Consider the following 10,537-nt stretch of genomic DNA (forward strand, 5'->3'; position numbering starts at 1 on the left):
ATGAGGACGTCTGAGGGTGACACAGGGAAGATGCCAAAATGATCTCTCTCCCTTCATCAGCCACAGGGGCAGGCAGCAAGGTCTCGGGGCAGGGGGTCCCCAAGCAAAAGTTGACGAAGGACTCGGACCACAGCCCTGCTCCCACCCCAGGAGACAGGGCACTGGGGGTCAGCAGAGGCGTGCACCTTCCTTAGGAGTCTTGAGAAACAGTATCCTGGGAGCAAATGTCCAGTTCTCAGAAGGATGCCCTTGTTCAGAAGATACCTGAGGAAGCCAGGGCTGGGGAGGGGGACATGAGGGCGCCTCCTTCATGGACCTGCCAGGCGGGCACGCGAGCATGTCTGAGACACCCCTAGGGACGAGTGGGGAGGAGCACGAAGTGGCTAACACTGAGGCTGGGGTGACCGAAGTCACGGGGGCCTCTGCGCCCCCAGACTGATAAACCGTGGGCGGTGCCGAAATACGTACCTGTAATCAGTACACGTTTCACCCCCAAAGGATCTTGAGAAACACTTTACTAGCTTCCTGAACGCAGAGCACAATCTTGCAATGCACACACTAGTCTTTGCTATTTTCTCAAAGATTCCTGACTGCTGTTTGTGCATGTTTTCTGGGAGTGAAACATTTTTATATAATTGTCATTACTCCCCTGTTTAAATTCCTGCTTTTTCAGAGTTGCTAGACTCTTACCTACTTCAATCTAAAGAAACATCCTTGTTGCAAAGTGACCTCTGGAAGAAATAGAGGAAGCGAGTAGAACCCTGAAAAAACTTGATGCTGGAAGCTGTGGCAGAAAAGACCAAAGCCAGTGTTTTCCCAAACTCACCCGCCACCTGGAGCACAATTATGAAACAACAGATTTTAGAACTCTTCCAGGGAGTAGGGGCGGGGCAAGAACCCCTTCCAGCCAACCCTCCAGGTAAAGTTGAGGGTCAGGAGACTTTTAGAAACAATGATTTAGGGCAGCTTTTCTTTTCGTGTATGATAAAACCAAGATCGAGACCGCTGGAGCGGTTCACCCAGGTCCCAGCTTCGTTCACCACTTTTACATTCTCCCCCTTCCAACCATGGCCACCAGAGGTTCACCTGTGCACTCCTCCACGCTTTTACCAAAACCTTTTAACAGGACCTCAGGACTGGTTCCAAAATCTTGCTGTTTTAGAATAGGCACCTGAAGACCCCAGGCCCCACAGCGAGGGTCGGAGGGACCACAGCCTCCCACACCCCTTCTTTGCTCCACCAGCATAGTCTGTTCTCGTCTGTTTCATGTATTCAGTTCTGTGAAAAAGTTCCCCAAGCAAGGTTCTCTGTAAAAGAAGAATTTGAGAGCAACTGACCTGAAACATCTGCAAATCTGATCATACTTGAAAAGTTCACCTGTCTCAAAACAGAAAAGAAAGAAATGCTTCACAACCTCTCACTTCAGTGTTCAAGGGATGGTCATTAAGTCTCGCTGCTACTGAGCAATGGAGTATTTCCTGCCATATCAGTAAACAAGGGGGTCACAGCCAACAGAGATTGCAGCCACCATGGACAGTGAGCTGGTGAGCCCTGGGGCAGTCAGGACCGAGAGGACCAGCCATCAGGCTGCAGCCACTCCCTCCCATGAGCCCCAAGGGAGCTCAGGATGAGAACAAACCCAGGGTCCCGGCCAAGGAGAGCTGCGGGGCCTCTGAAAGGAATGATGTCAGTGAGCCAGACTCTTGCATCTTCCCATTCACAGAAAAGCACCAGATTCCTTAGCTTGGGATAGCTGGCTTCCTTTTATTAACAATAGTCTTTTGATGCTCAGACTGGGGCTTCCCTGGCGGTTCAGATGGTAAAGAATCTGCCTGAAATGCAGGGGACCTGAGTTCGAACCCTCGGATGGGAAGACCCCGGGAGAAAGGAAGGGCAACTCACTCTAGTGTCCTTGCCTGGAGAATCCCATGGACAGAGGACCCTGGTGGGCTTAACAAAATGGAAAGGTTGGGGGCGGGAGGAGAAGGGGATGACAGAGAATGAGATGGCTGGATGGCATCACTGACTCGATGGACATGAGTTTGAGTGAACTCTGGGAGTTGGTGATGGACAGGGAGGCCTGGCGTGCTGTGATTCATGGGGTCGCAGAGAGTCGGACATGACTGAGCAACTGAACTGAACTGAACTGCAGTGATGTAACCCAAAGATTCGGGGCCAGGAGCTCCTGTGTTACCCGTGAGGATGCCAAGACTGGTTTCTGGGAGTCTCTCCTTATGAGAAGTCTACAGTGACCATGGGTGTTGTATACCCTCCATCCTGGAGAGGTTAACTCCAAGAAGCATTTACTGGTCTCAGAGAAGGAAAGTAAGACTCAGATAAGGCCTGCTGGAAAAGTATCTGTTGCCTGTCCCCTGCCTGACATCTTGGAGAATTCTAAGTGCCAGCAGTAATTCTCCAGAATGAAAGCTTAGAATTCAGGTCAAACTGTCTTCCTCAGACAATTCTATCCACTGATCCATGAGAGAAGTATCGCTTCTCAACTTAGTTGTTAAAATTCCTACTGAACAGCTACTATTTTCCTAGCACCTATGCCAAGGAAGAAAAGCTATGACAAACCTAGACAGCATATTAAAAAGCAGAGACATCACTTTGTTGACAAAGGTCTGTGTAGTCCTTTGTAAAAGCTATGGTTTTTCCAGTGGTCATGCACAGATGTGAGAACTGGACCATAAAGAAGGCACAGTGCCAAGGAATTGATGCTTTTGAACTGTGGTGTTGGAGAAGACTCCTCAGAGTCCCTTGGACTGCAAGGAGATCCAACCAGTCCATCCTAAAGGAAATCAGCCCTGAATATTCATTGGAAGGACTGATGCTGAAGCTGAAGCTCCAATACTTTGGCCACCTCATGCGACGAGCTGACTCATTTGAAAAGACCCTGATGCTGGGAAAGGTTGAAGGTGGGAGGAGAAGGGGACAGCAGAGGATGAGATAGTTGGATGGCCTCACCAACTCCACAGACACGGGTTTGAGTAAATTCTGGGAGACAGTGAAGGACAGGGAGGCCTGGTGCGCTGAAGTCCATGGAGACACGACTGAGGGACTGCACAAAAACAATACAAAGGCAATAGACGTATAAGACACCACCCATCTTCTCAAGAAGAGCATGATGTTTGAGAAAGAGGAAGTAATACATGCTTCAAGACAGACAGTCATGTTGAGGGTGCGGGCCGTACATACAGAGAGTTATGGGGGATCAGGAAAGCAGACTTGGCTTATCACAAGCATTAATGAAGGCAATGTTCATGGAGACAGAATGAGAATAACAAAGAAATGATTGTTCTGAGGTTCAAATAAATTGCCATTTATTGAGTGCTTTTCATGCCCCAGCTTACCATGTGATGAAATTCAACAAAATATCTAAACTGGAAAAGAACTTGGAAAATACAGAGAGAGATGTTATATGATTGTTTGAGGATGGTGAAAGCGTTAGTCGCTCAGTCGTGTCCAACTCTCTGCGACCCCAGGGACTGTAGCCTGCCAGGCTCCTCTGTGCATGGAGCACTCCAGGCAAGAATACTGGAGTGGGTTGCCATGCCCTCCTCCAGGGGATCTTCCAAACACAGTGATAAAACCCCGGTCTTCTGTATCGCAGGCAGATTCCTTATCTGAGTCCAGAGGTTGGTAGGTGATTTTCTTTCTTCTGAAATTTTTTCTTGATTAGTATTATATATGCCCGAAGCAAGGGGAAAAAAAGAATTTGTAAGATGTAGGCAGATAAGAAGTAATGAGAAATATTTTATAATTAAAGAAGGGACTGTGAGCAAAAATATGACAGAATCCAGCCTGTGCTGTAGACAGTGAGGGTTCGTGTTGAGGGGAAAAAATGAAAAAGTAAGACACATTCTTAGTATGCGGAACCTTGGCTGTTTCAGAGAGGAATTTATACTTCAGTTCAGTTCAGTTCAGTCGCTCAGTCGTGTCCGATTCTCCGCAACCCCATGAATCACAGCACGCCAGGCCTCCCTGTCCATCACCAACTCCCGGAGTTCACTCAAACCCATGTCCACAGAGTCGGTGATGCCATCCAGCCATCTCATTCTCAGTCGTCCCCTTCTCCTCCTGCCCCCAACCTTTCCCAGCATCAGAGTCTTTTCCAGTGAGTCAACCCGTCGCATGAGGTGGCCAAAGTATTGGAGTTTCACTGAACACCCAGGATTGATCTCCTTTAGAATGGACTGGTTGGATCTCCTTGCAGTACAAGGGACTCTCAAGAGTCTTCTCCAACACCACAGTTCAAAAGCATATCTATACTGGGAATTCATGAGTTTCCTAGAAAGAAGGTACAGCTAAAAGATAATGTTTGGAAAGATTGCTCTAGAAAAGATTTTGAGTGGAGAGAGACTGAGAGGGAAAAAAAAAAAAAAAAACACCTCACAGAACTGTGACTGTAGATGAGGAGTCAGCAAATAGGAGCTTAAGAGCTTGGACTAGAACCCTGTGCAAGAGGTAGAATGTGACCTTGGGTGTGCCTGCCTATTCACCACGCTGCTTCTCTGCAAACCTCTCACATATGATTGGAACCAGAAAGAATCTTGGGGACCATCAACCCCACCCCACAACTTCTCAGAATCCCCCACCAGTGTCCCTAAGGGCTGACGGCACAGCCGCCTAGAAGCCAAAATTGTATGTGAGACAGATTTTGCATTTCAAGCAGCGCTTATTTCTTCTGTTGTGTATACCGTTCGTTTTGACATGAAGTTAACATTTAACATCTTTGCCACATAAGAGTAATGATACGCATATTCTCTTCTATTTATCCATGGGCCAAGAAAGCCCTCCTCCAGCCATTCAAATGAGTGACAGCCATACTTCTTTTATTATTTATTTACTTATTTATCGGCTGACCCACACAGCATGCAGGATATAGTCCACAGATCAGGGACTGAACCTGTGCCCCTTGCCTTCCAGCAGTGGAAGTATGAAGTCTTAGCCACTGGATCACCAGGGAAGTCCCAACCAGGCTCCTTTTAAATCCCCACAAAGAAGAGTCATTGTCTTCTAGATCATAGGCATCTATGTTATTGAGAAAGTTATGTCATCTGAGTGAAAGTCACTCAATCATGTCTGACTCTTTGCAACCCCTTGGACAGTAACCCACCAGGCTCCTCTGTCCATGGAATTCTTCAGGCAAGAACACTGGAGTGGATTGCCATTTCCTTTTCCAGGGGATCTTCCCAACCCAGGGATCCAACCCAGGTTTTCTGCATTGCAGGCAGATTCTTTATTGTCTGTGCCACCAGGGAAGGCCCCTATGTCCTATAATTAGTTTAAATGTTTGTTGTCCTTCACTCGCTCAGGCGTGTCTGACTCTGCAACTCCATGAACTGCCACACACCAGGCCTCCGTGTCCATCACCAACTCCCAGAGTTTGCTCAAATTCATGTCCGTCGAGTTGGTGATGCCAGCCAACCGTCTCATCCTCTGTTGTCCCCTTTTTCCTGCACTCAATCTTTCTGATCATCAGGGTCTTTATCAGTGAGTCAGCTCCTTGCTTCAGCTGGCCAAAGTATTGGAGCTTCAGCATCAGTCTTTCCAATGCACATTGAGGGTTAATTTCCTTTAGGACTGATTGATCTCCTTGCCATCCGAGGGACTCTCAAGAGTCTTCTCCAGAATCACAGTTCAAAGGCATCAATTCTTGGGCACTCTGTCTTCTTTATGGTTCAACACTCACATCTGTACGTGACTTCTGGGAAAACCATAGCTTTGACTATATGGACCTTTGGCAGCAAAGTGATGTCTCTACTTTTTAATACACTGTCTAGGTTTGTCTTAGCTTTTCTTCCAAGGAGCAAGTGTCTTTTAATTTCATGACTGCAGTCACTGTCCGCAGTGATTTTGGAGCCCAAGAAAATAAAATCTTCCAGTTTAAATAAAACCTTTTAAAAATTGCTGACCATTGGATCTACTTTAATGGGGGTTAGAGTGCAGAGATGGGAAAAGCAAACAATATCTGGAACAACTCAAGGCTTCTGTGGAGAATACCTTCCCACAAGTTAGTTCTGGTGTGTTCCCCACAAGTTCCAGTGAGTACAGGGATGGAGTCATGGCAAAAAAAAAGAAAAAGGTGAATCAAGAGGGCTGATGAGATATAGGATAAAGCAAGCATCAACAGGATTTGGAAACAGAATGATACAAAATGATTGTTTTTGTAAAAGAGAAGGCAATGGAGAAAAACTGATAACTGGGTAATTCCCAATCTGGGAAATGGGGGGAGAGTAAAATTGTGAGTAGAAATAACCAAGCCTAGAAATAAAGTGTGCAGCAGAGAAAAAAATACGTTCAATTTTGTTCCTGTTGCATTTCCACTGACAAAACAGTCAGGGGAAGATTCCCAAGAAATGTATTTGGAGTCATCACTAGAAGAGAGGAAACGCTAAGAAGGATGCTGTTTCCAGGGCGGCATGCACAGCCAGCCAGAGAGGTCCCCCTAGCTGGATGGTGAGCGGGTGGCCATGAGCCGGCAGGGCAGGTGGGCTGCCTGAGGTGAGGTCCTGGTGCCTGGTGGTCAAGTTAAGAAGAGCATGTCTTCAGGGATATAGAATCTGGCACCAAAACTAATGTGAATGCAGGGGAAATTTAACCAGTTAAAACCAAAATATCTTCTTTGAATGTCAAGACTTTTATATACAAAAGAAAAAGAATCACTGCTAACTTGAAGGAAAATGCTTTCAGAGTTGGGGTGGGAAGAGTTGTGGGATGAAAGAGAATTTTACAGGGACACAGGTGAGCGGTGAACAAGCCGAATGGAAGCTGTGGACAGTCATAGAAAATTCCAGGAAGTAATAACCCGTGGTCTTCTGTTCTCATCTTTCTAAATGGAACCTACATAGCACTCATAAAGAGGCAGCTTTAAATAAGCTGTATCAGCAGTGGCTGTACTGCTTCACGGACTTGGTTTTGACATTGCTTTAAAAAAAAAAAGGGTAAATCTGCAGAAGTTAAGGGTGCCCCAGGTGGCTCAGTGGTAGAGAATCTGCCTGCCAACGCAGGAGATGCAGGAGACACTGGTTCAATCCCTGGGTCGGGAAGATCCCCCGGAGAAGGAAATGGCAACCTACTCCAGGATTCTTGCCAGGAAATCCCATGGACAGAGGAGCCTGGTGGTCGGCAGTCCAGAGGGGTCACAAAGAGTTGGACACAACTTAGCGACTGAGCACACACGCACGCAGAGATTAAATTGGAACTCTGGCTATCCATGTTTTCCTGAGGGAAGCCCACAACAGTCTCTAAACTAGAAACAAAACACATCTGTCTTGGTGCTATTTCCACTGCAAAAGGAACAGAGAAGGGGGTGGATAGGATTTCAACCAATTTACTAATGTTCTTTCCAATCCACACAGGGATTCCGTGAGTTTATACATACCCAAGGCAAAACTAAAACCAAAACAAAGCCCATGGTGATCATTTTTATTGGTGAAATGTTTCAATGCAAGGTACTCTAGAAAAGCAGAACACCAGAGTTGATACCAAATGTTTCCTAATCTAACACTTAACAGTTAGGTATTTAGGCTTTGGGGCTTCCCTGGTGGTTCAGTGTAAAGAACCTGTCTGTCAATGCAGGAGACATGGGATCGATCCCTGAGTCAGGAAGATCCCCTGGAGAAGGAAATCGTAACCCACTCCAGGATTCTTGCCTGGGAAATCCCATGGACAGAGGAGCCTGGCAGGCTGCAGTCCGTGGTGTCACAAAGAGTCAGACTTGACTTGGCAACTGAACAACATCAGTTCAGGCTATGGGAGTTGGCTCCATGGTGAAATCCCTCTTGGTAAGCCTCAGAATCTAGCTGCCTTGTTACATAATGTGCATATTTAGCATACCAGCCTGTGTACTCATATGCTACTAGTGATCCTCATGATCACTAACGAATGCACTGAGCTCCAGCCACCTTAACACACGAACACGGTTCAACTTGGACCAAAATATCTTTTCTGAATTTTTCCTTTCTAACATGCCCCTTTTAATACAGGCAGCAAGTTAAACTATTCACTCCAACAGAAATTGCCTGTTTTGTTTGTGTTGAAATATAAGCATTGGTCACACTGTGTTGAATAGAAGCGTCTAACCCAGCAATGTAATCCCAACAAAAAGCAAAGTTATGGCCAAACTCAGCAAAGACAGAAACTTGTAGAGAATCCAGAAAGAGCAGCAGCAGCAGCATGGAGCTGTCAGGAGCGAGGCTTCATGTGAGGGCGACAAAAAAGGGACCTTTCACAATGTCTCCAACGTAAGAAAAGTTGCCATTATTTTGCCTTTTTGCTTTGCTTTTAATTAAAAATTGGTTTAAAAGAGATAAACTTTTCTTCTTAAAAACATATGTTTTTCATGCGTGTTAGGAAGAAAATGCACAACATACACACACAGGCTCATGATGCTCAAGAGGAAAATTGAATAAAGAATTCTATTAGAGCCCTCGGATATAGATCTCCTTGTCATTAAAATATCCAAGAGTAACTCAGAACTGCACTGAAATGACAAAATGTCTGTGTAATTGTATTTATAAAATAAACTCTCTTGATTCATATTACAGTAAAATATCATCACTTAATTATTTACATCATAACATTTTGGAAGCTTTTTATAGCTCTTTAAAATTACTGTACAGCATCCAGGTCAAGCTGGTAAAATGCTACAAATATTACATTTAAAATAATTTCTACTATACTTTTTTTCTGGGGGAAAAAAACAGTTTGTAGAATTCAAACTGTTTCAGCTGCTTGAGATGGTGAAATATCTTAGCGTTTTTCAAAAATCACATTTCATAAAGGGTACTTATTCCACTGAATTAAAGTTTACTGAATAATAAATATAACTTTAAGTGATGCAAGCTGTCAAAACCCTTGAATGTCAAAGTTAAGGCAGATATCCCTTCATGATTTTTGTTGCTTCTAAAAAAGAAAGGAAGCAGAAAGGGAATGATTAAGGAAAGGCAGCTTTACCTTTGGATCCCTTCATCTTTGTATATTTATCATAAACAACAATTTAAATGTCCTTTGAGGTTAATATTTTCTGGTTCAATGGGGAAGTACAGAAAAAATTAATACATTCATGCATAATAGGAGGCAATGGAGACTGGAGCATATCCGTAGCAAATTTTATTTTCAAATAACCATAAAAGGTATCCAGTTAACTCTTCAGATTAATTTCTAAGATCATGCAAGATGTAAACATGATGTTTCAAAGGAAAAAAAATCATTCTTGAAAATTCTAATGGACGAGGAAAAATTCACAGAGATACACACCAGGAACTTTCTACATATGGCTAATACCTGGATCTTTATTCTCGCCTGCTTTTTATCATTTCAGCACAAGATAAAAGTAGTGCAAAGAAGCAAAAGTTAATAACCCAAGGGAAGAAAAACTCATTAATGTGATGCATGAAACAGGAAGAGTTTACTATATTAATATTCAAAAAGGAATATTGGGAGTGAAGTGATGTTAGATGAAAATCTCTATTTTGAAACAGAGTTAAAAAGAAATTTAGCTGTGGTGACTATATTGCTATACATCATATTTATTCACAGGCTTTTCCCTTAAGTACCATGCACAGTTCCAAACTCTTTTCTGGCTATAGAAGCAGATAAAATGAGATGGAAATCCTTCCAGAGGGCATTCAAAATAATATGTTAACTTAAGAGTTATGATGTATTTTGAGAATATGGTAGATGGTAATATTATCCTGAAAAAAATTATATGGGCAAAATAAGTGTTATAAAAATATTTTTAAATCAGCATTGCACTGTAAAGAAAATAACTTCCTAATTTTGAGATTGACTATAAAGCAAAGGACTGTGGCTTTATATCAGAAGGGTTTTATTTATTTGAGTATTCAGAGTTGGTTCCCAATTACTAAATGTATAAAATAGATCCAAAAGGCCAATCCAGAGTTTATCTATATAGCTATAGACAGCTGTATGGTTTCAAAGCAAACACAATGCCGTTTCTGCAATTTGGGTTAAGTCCTAGTGTCCTCATTTAACCCTGGCGTCTAGAGACCATAAAATATTTTGGATCCCCTTGGTACACAAACTCTCTACAAGTAAAGCTAGCTTTGTTTATAACATAGTTGAAAATTAAATAGCAAAACTGCATACAAAATTAGTTCTTTACATTTATTTTTATAACAATCTTATTCCTAGGATTCTCGTAAGAGCCTAGGATGACATGACTCCAAATTTCCATTTCAGAATTTCCCGCTTCTTCTTTTTTAACAATTTTTATTGAAGTGTAGTTGATTTACAGTGTTACGTTAATTTCTGCTGTACACTAAAGTGATTCAGTTATACACACACAGATATATAGAGAGAGAGAATTTCCCACTTGCAACACTTCTCCCCATGATGCAGGCACACTGCAACAGAAATGCTATTTCTATGTGGCTTTTAAAATGCTGTGCATCCAAAGATTATTATAAAATAGCATGTGGTGGATTCCACAAGGTTTATTAAATAAAGCTATCTACTTTGTAGGTGATGAAACATCACCAAGGTTTTTAAAAGTGTTTGCTTTGGGTCC

Source organism: Moschus berezovskii, chromosome 17 (genome assembly GCF_049115385.1).
Source record: "Moschus berezovskii isolate FMDL1 chromosome 17, NW_MosBer_1.0, whole genome shotgun sequence".
NCBI lineage: Eukaryota > Metazoa > Chordata > Mammalia > Artiodactyla > Moschidae > Moschus > Moschus berezovskii.